Source organism: Pelodiscus sinensis, chromosome 24 (assembly GCF_052426305.1).
Source record: "Pelodiscus sinensis isolate ZL-2025 chromosome 24, ASM5242630v1, whole genome shotgun sequence".
Classification (NCBI taxonomy): domain Eukaryota; kingdom Metazoa; phylum Chordata; order Testudines; family Trionychidae; genus Pelodiscus; species Pelodiscus sinensis.
Genome location: NC_143075.1, coordinates 5498887 through 5513283, shown reverse-complemented (window position 1 = coordinate 5513283; position 14397 = coordinate 5498887). Strand labels below are relative to the sequence as shown.

The window sequence follows — 14397 nt, the reverse complement described above, 5'->3', positions numbered from 1 at the left end:
GCATGTCACCAATAATTAAAAACCAGCAATGTTTTTGTTCTTTGAAAACTAACCATTTTTTTTCAAACACCCAAAACGCTTCCCTTTTGCATTCAAAAACTGGGTTTTTTAAATGTTTAGGTCAAAAATAGGTTTCACTAAAGCAATTTTCAATCAGTATTACCCAACAGAAAGAAATCATTTCTCCCTCCTCCCCCTCCACTGAAATGCAGCCGGCTCTGGGGTGGAATGTGGTAACTTTTTTTCAGGTATCTATAAGGGTGTCACAAGGAGGGCCTGCCAGCCGGCGGTGGGAAGGGGGAAGAAGCGTGGCATTTTTTCTCCACACTCCCATAACTCGATAACAGCTGATTTGTTTTCACTCCGATTTTCTTCCAAAAGTTCAGCTCTGAGAGGAGACAAAGGACAGAAAGTTTAAGCCCCAGATATATAAGCATATGGAAAATGGAGAGTTAATGTAGAAAATGATTTAGGAAACCTCAACTTTTAGTAGGTACCTCGTTAGCTGCTACATTTGAAATGCAGCCAGCTCTGGGGTGGAATGTGGCAAGCATGCAACTATGTAACAGCTTGACAGGAAGTTAAGAGGTCAGCATCTAGCTGAAACTTCAAAGAACGTCATTATCCAAACTTGCTTGGCCAGGACACCCACGCTATCACCACTACTCCTGAAAAGTGTCAGGGGCTAGGCTCCAAACCCTGCGAAATCCCACGAGTGCATTATAAAATATCCCAAATAAAGCAGTTTGTGCTGATAAGCTTCCAGACACTTTCTGTTTATCTGGACTGACTATTTTGAGGCTTGGCCATTTCCAGGGCTTGTCAGGATTGCTGAGTATATTTTGAAAGTGGAGTAAGGAAACCCCCCTGGCTGGTTGCTGGATATAGTAGTCACATTAGAGTTTTCTGCTTTGCAAAGTAGCATCATTGAATTAACCCAAATCGCTGAGCTCAGTCTGAGATAGCCTGATGTTTGGTTCAATGTGACTTAATCAGACAGTTGACAAGTGTTTCCCTCGTGTGGCATAAGGAAAACACATCACGGAGAGAGATGAATAGTGGATAAACTAGGGAAGGAGAGCCATCTTTAGAATTTCTGTTTGTTCCTTCCAGTGTTTCAGTGGACTTGAGGACACATTCTACTACCTACCAGAACCAATGATCTTCAAGTATAAAGGGAAAAGGAAACCATCACCAAAATGTGGCTGGGTATGGCTAGGGAATTTTGTTCTTCTTTGGGAATAACATACAGCTGACTACAAATGCATCTGCTCCTATTAAAAATAATACAGCTGCTTTCTCGTTGCATTTCTTCTTTAATTCATTCATGCTGCTTGTTGGAAATGCCATCATTAAATTCCTTCTGGCCCTTGCTTGTTTTAAAGAAAACTCTCCGTGGAAAAGAGACTTCCCTTTAAATTTAGCACAAAAGAAAATCCCAATAACTTTTATTTATAGGATCAGGGCACGGGAGATTTCAAGATTTACAGCGAGCTTTGTAATTTTGTTCCCCTCATAAAAAATGTTTAACATTTTCCCCCCAACCCTCAGCAACAGCATTATTTCAAATGTCCGTGAGCTGTTTTTTTCACTCGCTGTTTAAGGGTGAGTTCTAAAATACTGACTCAATAAGCAGTCTCGCGAGGTAGCACTGTGTGGGTATAACCCACTGGGGAACGTGTGTTATGGATCCCTCTCTGTGCGAGTTCGCAGGAGATATGAGCTGTTACGGAGCTTTCTCCTACACTGCTTTTGCTCTCCTGCTCAGACTGTAATGGTGCATGCTTGCTCTGGAGGTCCTGGTTCAATCCTGGATGTGTCAGCTAAAACAGGGGAAATCGGAGACATTTTTTTTCTCATGACCCAGTTGAAGAAAATTGTTGATGCCCATGACCCAACATAGTGTGAGCTCCGGGGTGGGGCTGAGAGGATGTAGGAGGGGGCTCTGACATTTGGTGGTCAAGAGGGGCTTACTTTGAGTGTCTCCCGGGCAGCTGTGCAGTGGAGGGGGAGAGGGGGCTAAGGCAGCTTCCTGCCTCTCCTGGCACCGCAGACCATGCTGCGCCCCAGAAGCAGCCAGCAGCAGGTTCCCAGCCAATGGGAGGGCAGAGCTAGTGCTTGGGGCAGGGGCAGTGTGGGAAGCCCTGTGCGCTCTCCCCTACACACACACCTAGGAGCCCAGCACCGTCTGCAGTGCCAGGCCAGGCAGGTTGCTGCTTTAGCCCCCCCTGACTGGTCACTTGATCCCCCCGAAGCAACGAGACCCAGCACCTGACATCCCACTCCCCAGTACTGGGTCACAACCCCTAGTCTGAAAGCCACTGGGCTAAAATGACAGCTGTGGGATACGCTTGATTCAGCTCACAGAAAAGGGCCTTTTTCAGGAGCAAATGTAACATCAACAGACCCCGGTCGTTTCTGGGAGGAATTGAACCGGGGATTTCTGAAGCTCAGGGCAGCAATCTCTCCCCGATGAGCTAAGAGCCACCTGCCTACAAAGCAGACTCATTATTCTTTTTCTGTAAGTGGTCTTGGTGCCACTAGCCGGGACAGTGCACCACACCCACACAATGCTTACATGAGCAATGTCAGGGAGCTCAGCGAGACAGCTTGCATGTGTGGAGTCGCCCACGTGTGTTTGCAGTATCAAGCCCTTGCACTGATCGTTTGTGATCATCATCAACATGCAAGGGGTTGGGACTTTATTGTAGGGGATGCGTGTTCCTGGCAAATGCATTGGTGAAGTATCCAGAGGGTGAGAAATATGAATGTGGAATGACCAGCCCTGATGAGAAAATAAGCAATTGCTGGGTTAGTTTGTATAGGCGTAAGTAGAGAGGGGTGTTGGTTTGCTTTGAGAACAAGCACGGCTTTCGTGGGAGCACAAATCTTGGTTTTGGTTTGATTTATTTACGTTAAGATGCAGCGTCTTGAATGGTTTTTGCTTTAAAGCGATAGTTTTCCCTTTTTCGTGAAAGCTAGGCCGTGATAAACTGGTCCAGCTGTAAAATTAAAGACCAAGGTGAAGCCCGGATGATTATAACACAGAAATGCACAGCAGCTTTTCTGCCAGGACTCGGGCGAAGGTGGCTATTATATGAAGTGTCACAAATGGAGCAGACATTCTAAATTATTTTTTAAAGAAATAACAGCCGATACTGGTCATTTTTCCCCCATCGGGACCTGATTTCATTTTATTATTTTGCAGTCATTTTTTACACCTTAATTGTGCCCTGCCAAATAGCATTTGGTGGTCAATATGCTTCCAGAGTAGCAGACTTCACAGCCAGAATGGCTCATTCTGCCCAAAATGGCTCATTAGGACAAAAAGTTGATTAAGGTTCTGATTCCCTTGAAAATGTCAAGCCCTTTTGTAATCTTTAATTGGTCCACATTCTAGCTTGCTTAAGAGCAGAGTTAAAAAGCAGCTAGTAATCATGTTATAGAAAATACATTCCTCCTAATGACAGAAAGCTATCCCACTTGCTGTAATGCACCTAAACGACTGAAATGGAGCAAGCCTCTTATTCATAGCAGTGTATTTCCCACAGTGAGAAAACAGCCCCTCTTACTAAAGCCATTGAAGATCACTCGATAGGCGATCTCATTTGTTTATTTGTAAAGAGAGTTCTCAGTTTGCTCCATTTAATTGTGCACTTTTGAGGAAGTAAACTATTGTCCCATCTCATTTCAGAATCCATGAGCAGAACTGGAACGCTGTAGCAGATGAGCAACGGAGGGAGTTTCCATTCAGGGGTAGTGAACCTAGAGTTAAGGTGAGAAAAGGATCAGGAATATGTATCAGGAATCACTACTACAGGTGGCATCTCTCTAATCTGGCACTCTCTGGTCTGGCAACATCCATGGTCTGGCATGATTTTGGTTAGCCAGATGTCCACTTACCATGGGTGTGGCCGAGTTTCCTGCAGTCCTATGAAGCTTGTCTGCAACCACCAATCTTGGCCTCTAGTGTTCTGTGCTGTTATTTAACTCTAAATAATCCCTAATAGTATGTCTACACAGCAAAGTTATTTCAGGATATCAGAGGAATCTCAAAATAGCTACTCTGCTTTTTTTGAATGCATCCGCTATTCCGAAATATAGCAGACATGCTATTTTGCCATCCATGTAAGCCTCATTGTACAAGGAGTAAGGGATGGCTCGAAATAGCACTTTATTTCTAAGTTTGGTGCTGTGTAGACAGTGCCAAATTTCAAAATAGCCTATTTCAAAATAGACTCAGAATAGGGGTATGTCTAGACTACATTGTTTTTTTCAAAAAAAAAAAAAACCCTGCCCTTTTTTCAAAATCATTTCACCTGCATCCACACTGCAATCGCATTCTTTGGAAATTAAATCAAAAGAAGGCAGGTGTTTTTTCGGCGTTGGTAAACCTCAAATTACGAGGAAGAACGCCTTTTTCGAAAGAGCTCTTTCAAAAAAGGTGTGCATGGACGCAGAACAGGGACGCAGAACAGGGACGAAAAAAGCACAGGTGCCCTGGTGGCCATTCTGTGAATAGCAATCAGGGCTTTCTTTCGAGAAAGCGTCCGTGCAGTCTGGATGCTCTCTTTCAAAAAAGCAGATCGCTTTCGAAAGAAGCTTGTAGTCTAGACGTACCCTAAGCTATGCAATTTGCATAGCACAAATTGTGTATCTTATTTGAGTTTCGGGTGCTGTGTAGACATGCCCTAAGTAAGCCAGTAAGCAGTGGAAGTGTTGGTAATGCTGCTAGACAATATTGAGCTCGTGTGGTCTGGCAAATTCTCTAGTATGGAACCGGTCAGGTCCCAAGGGTGCTGAACGAAAGAGGTTCAACCTGTATTAGTACCATTCTCTTAAAAGCTGCAGCTGAATCTTGGAATGTTTTGTGTAAGCTTTACTTTTGAAGCTGATAGCCAAAGGCATATTGAACACTATGTGCAAGCAATTTGAAGGGACCTTTTACATGTGACAATATATTTCTAAGATACGCCTTTTAATATACAGTTGGCATGGTCCAAGCAATAGGAACCCTGGGTCTGATCCCACCCTGCCTTTGTCCTTTGGTGAGTCACTTAACTGGTCTGCTGCTGTTTGCTAGTCTTTAAAAGGGGCCAAATACTTGTGAATGTCAACCATCTAGGTAAGCCATTTGCTTTGAAAACAGGAAGTTGTGTATGTGTCCTATGTATTGTTTTTATTACATTGATGATAATGTAGTAAAATATGATATTGTAGTAAAATATGATAATGTAGTAAGGTAATGATAATACCTAGCTCTTATACCGTCTTTTTATTGGTAGATCCCAATATGAACATTTCAGCCAAATATGGTAAATGACCTTAACTTAGAAAACAAATAAATTAAAATGTTTTAGAAGAAGGACTTGCAAAAATTGGGTGTACTCACTGCTCACTGCATAGATTTAAACTGGCCACTCCCTGCACTGGTTCCCCATCGAATAAACTCTAGTGCCATGTACTGATTTTCTAAGATTTGCATGAGGTTGAGTCTTGCTACCTGAGGAAGTTCCCTCATGTGTTGACAATAACCTCACATGAGAGCATCCATCCACTGCAAAAAGGAAGCTGTCACAGAAGCAGGACTGAGGCCATGTCTTCACTAAGTGGAAGATTGAGGTTGCCATGATCAATCTTCCAGAGTTTGATTTAGTGAGTCTAGTTCAGACTTGCTAAATCAAACTCAGAGGGTGCCCCTCTCCCCCATCTGCAGCTGATACTCCTGCTTGTGCAAGGAGTAAGGGAAGCCAATGGGAGTGTTTGCTCCCCACAGTGCTCCCCACTGTGGGGTTGGTAGGAAACGCAAAACAAGGTAAGTCAATGCCAGCCATGTAATTATCGCAGCTGAAGTTGCGTCTCTTGTTTTGACCTTCCCTATGAGAGGAGACCTGGCCTGAGATTGTGGCTCTCATTGGTAGGTGCAATAAGAATGATCATGGACCTCCAGATTTTGAGAGCTCAGTGCATCGTCTCTTTCTTTGATTTAGCTTTCCTGCGATCTCACGGTCAAGCCAACCATCACCATCAGGATGCATACGCTTGTTTCAAAACCAGATCCCAACCATAGTTTAAAGCTGGTTTCTGCCAGCAGGGCTGAACGGGGCAGATTTTGCTGTTGGCTTCTTGGGGAAAGTGTTCTGATAGAACAGGGGGCGTTCTAAGACCCAAGAGCAGGAACTACAGCAAATATCTCTAACAATGGGCTAATGTACCGGGCATCAATTGTCTAGAAATAGGCACGCTGACTAGAAAGTGCATCACATGCTTTCAATAAACCAAACAAATAAAATGTGTACTTATGGGCTTCTTGCCATGTGCAACACCTAGAAATGATGCCAGAACCTCCGAGCATTTCCTGGGGAATAATGCCACCTGGGAGCCCTGAATAGCCACTTAGACCAGCTCCTCTCAGCCAGTCCTCGGCAAATGTTCCTCCTTTACAATTTTGTTGCTTAAACATTTGGGAAGGGGGAGGAGAGAGAGGCACAAAAATGCTGATTCTGTAAGTGCAAAAATAAACCCCTTGAAGATAATGGATTTCTGAAAGGCCTGCTTGCGCACCCACCTCTGTGTTGCTCTATAAGCCATTGCTTCACAGTGGTTTCAGTGATACATGCTGGATCTGACCTAAATGTACAGCCCTTTATAAAATAGGGGTCTGGCACTGTTTTCCGTGTGCATCTAGGACAATTGCAGGCAACCTGCAGCTCGGGGGCCACATGCGGCCCATTGGGGTTCTATGTGCAGCCCACAAGGTATTTTGTTTACGGTTCAATCGGCACAGCCCACAAATTCTAGGTACCCAAGTGCAGTGAGCAAAACTAGCCTATCCCAGGCGACCATCTTGGTTACGACAATCTTGCTGCCAGTGTTCCCTGTAAGCTGTGAACGTGTGCAGCTGTTCAGGAGAGATTCAAATGCTGTCCAGCTGATGAGCAGAGCACCCACAGTTGGGTGTTTTGTTTCTACTGGTGGTACACATTTACACATGCCTGAGTGCACAAATTTATTCCACACATGGTTGGGAAAAATCTGCACATGGATGGAAAAGATTAGAGGAAATCTTGCTTTGTTGTGGCCCACTGAGATGGAGGGCCATTCATGCTGCCCACTGCCTATTGGGTATTCAAGAAAATGGGTTTTAGCCGTAGGTCAACAAAATCTGTTATTTATTTTTTATGTATATATATATGGAGAAAAGTGCTCAGTAGAACCTCGGCAGCTGCACACGGAATCTGTTTTTTCCTACGGTCATTATGTATCACTTTGAGGTAGGCTGAAGGGTAGTTATTTCCTTATTGAATTCAGCAAAAGCTGCCAGAAATGCACAGTAAACTTGTTCAGGGAAAGTTGATTGGAGAGGCTTCCAATCAATAGCATGAGGATAAAGTTAATGTATTATCCCCTAACTAGATAGCAATATGAGGGTTTCTTTCATGCTTAAGTATAGTAATCTAGCAAATTTATTGTTTTTTTAAAAAGTCTAATAAACTCCATTGTTCAGTGATATTTTGTTTTAAGTTAGATATTGGGTTCATTTTTACTTTCGGTGACATATTGGTTGTAAAATCGTTTGTTTCATATGCAGGATCTGAAGGAAAAAAGTGTATTTATGTGTACAGACAGGCTGGGCAGAATTCAATACATGTTTCATAATTTTGATGGATAGATCATTGTTTATATTTAAGCATTTTTATCAATTTTAATTTTCACAGAGATGCAAAATTATGGGAGATTATACTTTAAAAAAATCTATTTATGTTTTCACAGTTCTAAGATTATGTCATGGGGGTATTCATCAATGACAGTAGACACTGACGGTATGTCTACACTGCCACCCTAGTTCAAACTAGGGTGGCTAATATAGGCTTTCAAACTTGCAAATGAAGCCCGGGATTTAAATATCCTGGGCTTCATTTGCATGTTCTCGGGTGCCACCATTTTTAAATGCCCCATAGTTCGAACTACCTACCCTCAGCTACACATGGCACGGACTAGGCAGTTCAAACTAAAGCTCCTAATTTGAACTACCGTTATTCCTCCTTCAAGGAGGTTTAATGGTAGTTCGAATTAGGAACTTTAATTCAAACTGCCTAGCCCGTGCCGCGTGTAGCCGCGGGCAGGGAGTTCAAACTACAGGGCATTTAAAAATGCCCGGGAACATGCAAATGAAACCCAGGATATTTAAATCCCGGGCTTCATTTGCAAGTTCGAATGCCTACGTTAGCCACCCTAGTTTAAACTAGGGTAGCAGTGTAGACATACCCTGAGATTCAAAACTTTACATCTTTATAATATTAAAACATGAATCATGAGCAACACGTGTCCAAATATACCCAGCAAATATCACCCAAGGTAGTTCTCAGGCAGCATTCATTGTCCTGGATTAAGAGCAATGGAAGTATTTTTGCAGGTTTGTGTGTATATAGGGAAATAGACATTTTATGACAAAAAATCTAATCCTTCTGCAGGTTTTGTCTACGCTGCAATAAAGAACTGGTGTCTGATCTCTGTCGATTGACTTAGGCTGTGTCTACACTACTAAGAAAAGTTGGAAAAAGATACCTTTTTGTACCTTTTTCCGCTTTTCTTCCAAAAGAGGCTTTTCTGACATTTGGCCCATCTACACAGGGCCAAATGTCAGGGGGAAAAAACCCTTTTTCAGGACATCCCTTCTTCCTGGTAAAATGAGGTTTACAGGGATGCCAAAAATATGCCTCTGCTTTTCTGAATTTTTTTCGGAAAATCAGATGCATTCCTTGGATGTGGCACAGCTTTTCTGGGAGACCTCTGGTGTCCCAGAAAAGCTTTATAGTCTAGATGTACCCTCAGGCTGGTGAGGCTCAATCAGTGAGGCTATAAAAATGGCACTGTAGGTTTTCAGGTTTGGGCTATAGCCTGGTGTCAGATCTCATGAGGCAGGAGGGTCCCAAACCCAGGTACTAGCCCAAGCCCGTGTATCTAACCCTGAATCACCTGCCCCGGGCTAGTGGCGGGTGCTCTATTACAGTGCAGACATACCCACAGTGGCTGCCCCAAGGAACCTGGTCTCTTCCCTTAACTTCAATGCAGAGGGCAGGTAAAGCCAGGCAGAAATTTGTGCAAGATTGGCAAATAACTCCTAAATGGAACAGATCCTGGGTAAGGAAGAGCAGAGACATTATTTATGAAAAGAGCAGGTTGGCAAAAGGTAATACATTGAGAATTGGGTGTGGGAGGAGGGGGGGGGGAAATGTTTTCTACACAACGTGTGGAAAAATTGGAGAAGGTCCAGAAAAGAGCAACAAAAATAATGAAAGGTCTAAAGAACATGAGCTAGGAGGGAAGACTGAAAGAATTGGGCTTGATTAATTTGGAAAAGAGAAGACTGAGAGGGGACATGATAGCAGTTTTCAACTATCTAAAAGGGTGTTACAAGGAAGAAGGACAAAAATTGTTCTCCTTGGCCTCTGATGACAGGTCAGGAAGCAATGGGCTTAAACTGCAGCAAGGGAGGTTTAGGTTGGACATTAGGAAAACCTTCCTGACTGTCAGGGTGGTTAAACACTGGAATCAATTGCCTAGGGAGGTTGTGGAATCTCCATCACTGGAGATTTTTAAGAGCAGGTTGGACAGACACCTGTCAGGGATGATCTAGACGGTGCTTGGTCCTGCCTTGAGGGCAGGGGACTGGACTTGCTGACCTCTTGAGGTCCCGCCCAGTTCTAGTGTTCTATGATTCTATTAAATGTTCCCACCAAATTTCCCACACACACGAGATGTGCTGCAAGTTTTTTTTCAATTAATTTTTGTAACTGTTCTAAGGAGAGTTTCATTTTAACTGCCTCAGAGTCAGTGTCTCTCTGAGTGAGCCCCTTTCCTCCTCCCCTGCCCGCTCTGCTAACTAAGCTGTGGCATGCTATAGTGCCCTGGGGAGCTGCCATTAGCTCTCAGGGTAGATAATTCAGGAAGCAAACCCTTAGTCAAAGAAAAGTCTGGGGATCTGGTCTGTCAATGGTCGATGTGCTTTCAGGAGAAGGGAAAATCTGGCTAAGGCCGCTAATTCAGTGGCTCTTGGCCTTTCTTGAAGTCTGTACTCAGACCTGTCCCATCCATAGCATGGTTCGGGGCTACCGCCCATGCAGAGGGAGACCCCGCACTGCAGAGGGGTGCAGAAGCATAGGGCCAGAGGAGATTAGTGGGGGGGCTGGTGCTGGCAGCAGAGGTCGGGCCTGTCCCTGCACTCACCAGCAGCAACGGGAAGTGGAGTGACCTGGTCTGAGCCCGTTTTGCTCCGCTGGCGTCTGGCATGGCTCTGAGAGGGGCCTTGGGGGAGGAGATGGGACCGCCCCCTGCACTCACCAGCGGCATGAAATGGAATGAAGCAGCTGAGAACTGGTAAAGCAGACTAGGCTGGGTCTGGGTCTCTCTGCTTCTCATCATCACCAGGGAGTGTGGGGGTGGGCCCAGCCCCTACGACCAGCCCCAAACCCCCATAAATCCCCCAGGGCTGTGTCACTCAGGGGCAGGGGCTTGTGGGAAAGGGGTCGCATAGGGGTGGGGCAGAGCAGGAGCAAGAGCAGGAAGGGGCGAGTCGGGGGATGGAGCAGGAGTGGAGGGGGTGGAGGAGCAGCCGGGGTGGGAAGAGCTGATTGGGGGATATAGTGGGGAGGAGCAGGATGGGGTCTGGGTTGGAGGCAGGGGGTTGTCCTGGCCCTGCTCACCCCTGGCGATGGCCCTGCTCATGGTGTGGAAAGCCACCCCTGGAAAGAGAGAGAGTCCTGCCAGCCTGAACCCCGGCACAGAGTGTGCCAAGCAGAGGGAAGAATTCTGCTGCCCTAGCGACCGCCTGTGGGAGGTGGACTACTTGTACCCAGATGGCCAACTCCTCCGGACACCTAGCAGTTCAGCTGTAGACACACCGTGAGTTTCAGCGCAGGGGTGGACTTACCATAATGGGCCCTGGCCCAACTGGGCAGTCGGGCTGTTCTTCTATGAGAAATGTTCACCTGGACTCATGTCTTCAGCTCAGCAAGATGTGACCCAGGAGAAAAACCTGCAGCTTCCACCATCTGCCTCCAGCCTTGGTAGGAGTAGGGACTTTGTAGAGACCTTGTAGCTTCCACTTCCTTGGAAAGCTGGTCCTGGCCGCCCACGCTGGGTTTCTGCACCAGCTAAGAAAACTACAGCTTATGGCCTTCGATTATGAGGGGCCTCTAAATACTAAAAAATTACTAGTTTTTAGTTACATCCTTGCCTATGTATTGGCATAGATGCAAATATAAACCTTTCGTTCTATTTTCATTGTCCTTTTTATTAGCATAATACACGTGTGCTTGTGCTAAGGGGCCTCTTAAATTGGATATAGCTTAGGGCAGGGGTGGGGAACCCATGGCCTGGGGGCCAGATCCAGATCCTGGCTTGCCCAGATCCAGTCTCCAAGGTTCAGGGCTCCCTCCTCCCCAGCACTGGGGAGCCTGCACTGGCACTTTCGCCCCTCCATCCCCCTGTGGGACTGGAGCACACAAAATCTACTAGCCTGGCCTTCCCCCCAGGCTCTGAGGTGTGAGGGGATCGTGGGGAGGGTCTTTCTCCTTCTCAGTCAAAGGCCACATCAGAGAGGGTTTGTTTTTGTTTTTGCTTTTTTTTTGTTTCGCGGGGTTGGGGAGGGTTGTTACTTTTCCCCTTCTCACTTGTATGCCCCTGACTGATTTTTTGTGGGTCACCAGCCCCCAACCCCGAAAAACGTTCCTTCCCCTCCACCCCCATCTTAGGGCCTCAGCATGTCTAGTCCATCCCTGCCACCATCTGTCTGCTCAGCGACAGTGAAGGAGGCAGAGGGGGCACAGGGGCAGTGTAATCCGGGGCACAACTACAACACATTCCTAGAGGTGCTGAATCAGGCTCCATTTCCCCGGAAAGCCCTTTCTATTTCAGGGGTGTCCCCCACACACACCTTCAGCAGCTGGCTCAGGTACCAGCATGTCTGTGTTCTGCTTGGCTGAGCAGGGCTTCTGGTTTATACCAGCTCCCTCGGCACCTGGTGTCTGTCTTGTACCCAGCTACCTGATCACATGGCATCTGCTTATACCCAGCCACCTGGGCACCTGGTGCCTGCCTTAAACCCAGCTCCCTGGGCACCTGGTGCCTGCCTTATACCCAGCTCCCTGGGCACCTGGTGCCTGCCTTATACCCCGCTCCCTGGGCACCTGGTGCCTGCCTTATACCCTGCTCCCTGGGCACCTGGTGCCTGCCTTATACCCCGCTCCCTGGGCACCTCGTGCCTGCCTTATACCCTGCTCCCTGGGCACCTGGTGCCTGCCTTATACCCAGCTCCCTGGGCACCTGGTGTCCATCTTGTACCCAGCTACCGGATCACATGGCGTCTGCTTATACCCAGCCACCTGGGCACCTGGTGCCTGCCTTATACCCAGCTCCCTGGGCACCTGGTGTCCATCTTGTACCCAGCTACCGGATCACATGGCGTCTGCTTATACCCAGCCACCTGGGCACCTGGTGCCTGCCTTATATTCAGCTCCCTGGGCACCTGGTGCCTGCCTTATACCCAGCTCCCTGCTCCAGCCTAATGTCTTACCTGCCTCCGGGCACTGACCTGCCCCCAGCTCTTTCTCGTCTGCTGCGCAGCTGAAGGGGGTGGAGGGATGGGGGAGCTTCCTGCACGTGGCTGTGGAGCCGAAAGGGTTAACAGGTTTCCCATCCCGGCCTGGCTGGGCGAGCCGGGCAGGTCTCCCCGAGGTGCGCCCCGCGCGGCATGATTGATTGCGCCTTCCTGAAGGTCACGGCCGGAGCGGTTTTGCTCCGGGGCTTTCCTGGTGACTGCCGGTTTGTAGCTGGCTTGGCGGAGCGGGGGCTCCTGGTTTCCTTCCTATTGGATTCGCGATTTGCCAGGCTCCGGGCCTGGTGGGACCCGGGGGGGGGGGCGCAGAGGGGGGCTGGGAGCAGGAGCAATTGACCCTTCGGCGCGATCTACCTCTAACTCCGTTTCCACAGGGACCCGGGCAGCCGGGGAAGCGATGCCTAGCGCAGCTGTGGCTGTGTTAAGCCTGTTAGTAACTTTGTGACTATGGGGAAAGCGGTGGTGACGGAGGAGGGGGGGGAGCAAGCCCCCATCCCCACACCCCTTGGGTGGGGGTTTGCGGGCAGAACGCCGGACGCGGCCCGCTGGTGAATACGGTGCCATGCCGCGTCTACACGGCGAAAAGAGCCGGACCGGCGCGCGCCTCCCATCGAATTGGCTCCCTGGACGTCTAAACGCACCTGGCTCCCGTGTGAAGCCTGAACTTGGTCCCTGTCCCGAGGAAAAAGGGTTGGGGGGGGGGGGCGCGTTCGTGCTTCGGGCCCAGCCCCGCTTAGGAGCTGGGTTCGGGGCCGCTGCGCGCTCCGGCAGAATTCTGCTGCCCTCTTCCGTGTCAACGCAGCCAAGAGGCGCCGAAGCGAAGTGCGCCCGGTTTCGTGCCACTTCTCCCTTTGCAGGGGTGGCTGGGTGGGGAAGGAGGTGCCGCCGCACCTGAAATACAGACCCACCCTGTGCACTCTGTGATTACTGGGGTCCTGTCCCCGAGGGTGGCAAACGACCGAGACCTGAACCGATTTTTTTTGGGGGGGGGGGGAACTGGCCGAAGAGGAGGCTCCCCCCTTTCTGCCCAATAGGAGGTCAGACTGCAGCCCTGCGGGGCAGGGAACCAGCATCACCAGTGTCCTGATCTGCGCAGGGTCTGATGAGCTGGGTTTTACCCACGAACGCTCCTAGCCTCAGAACTGGGTGGGTCATCAAGGTGTCACCGGACTGTTTTTAAAGGGTCGACAACGGTCTTCTTTCTAAAGCGGCTCGGTCACCCCGGTGTCCCTTCCCTCCGCCCCCGGAGCTCCCGGAAACACCTCGGCCCTTTAAGAAAAACGCGCGTGGGTTGGAAGCCGAAAAGACCTTTCCTGGGGGGTTTATGCGCCGGTGGCCCATAAAAGGGTGCGGAGAATTCCGCGCCCCGCGGCACATCGATGCACCGCGCCGGGTCGGATCTAGAGCTGGTCGTGTGCAGGCTTCGTCCTTATTGTGACATTTTGCGGGGGAAGAAGGGGGGGTGTTTCCATGAGGGCCAGTGGGAAGTGTTTCCAAGCCAAAGCCACTCCCTGCTCCCTGCTAGGTGTGAGCCTGCGCTCCGCGTTTCTCTCCGCCCCCCCCCCGTGTATATTACGCACCCCCCCCCCACCGGTGAATGAAAGATCACTGCTCCATCACCTCGCACTCCATAAGTTTTCCCCTCTCCCCCCCCCCTACTCCGCTGAATTATGCCCTTAGCTGCCTTGGATTTGAAAGGGAGTGATAGAGAGAGAAAAAGCTGCTTTGTGCCCCTAAATGAATAAAATATGTTCCTGCCCCATCAGCTCCCTGTTTGC

General features: G+C 48.5%; 1 long non-coding RNA gene across 1 annotated transcript; it reads right to left on the bottom strand.

Annotated features, from left to right (window-relative positions):
• Positions 1–3172: 3172 nt before the first annotated feature.
• LOC142819442 (uncharacterized) lies at positions 3173–14052 on the bottom strand. Its single transcript, XR_012897347.2, has 4 exons — positions 12578–14052; positions 10934–11156; positions 9025–9140; positions 3173–3765 (listed from the first exon to the last, which is right to left on the bottom strand). It is a non-coding gene; the product is annotated as an uncharacterized LOC142819442 (long non-coding RNA).
• Positions 14053–14397: the final 345 nt, after the last annotated feature.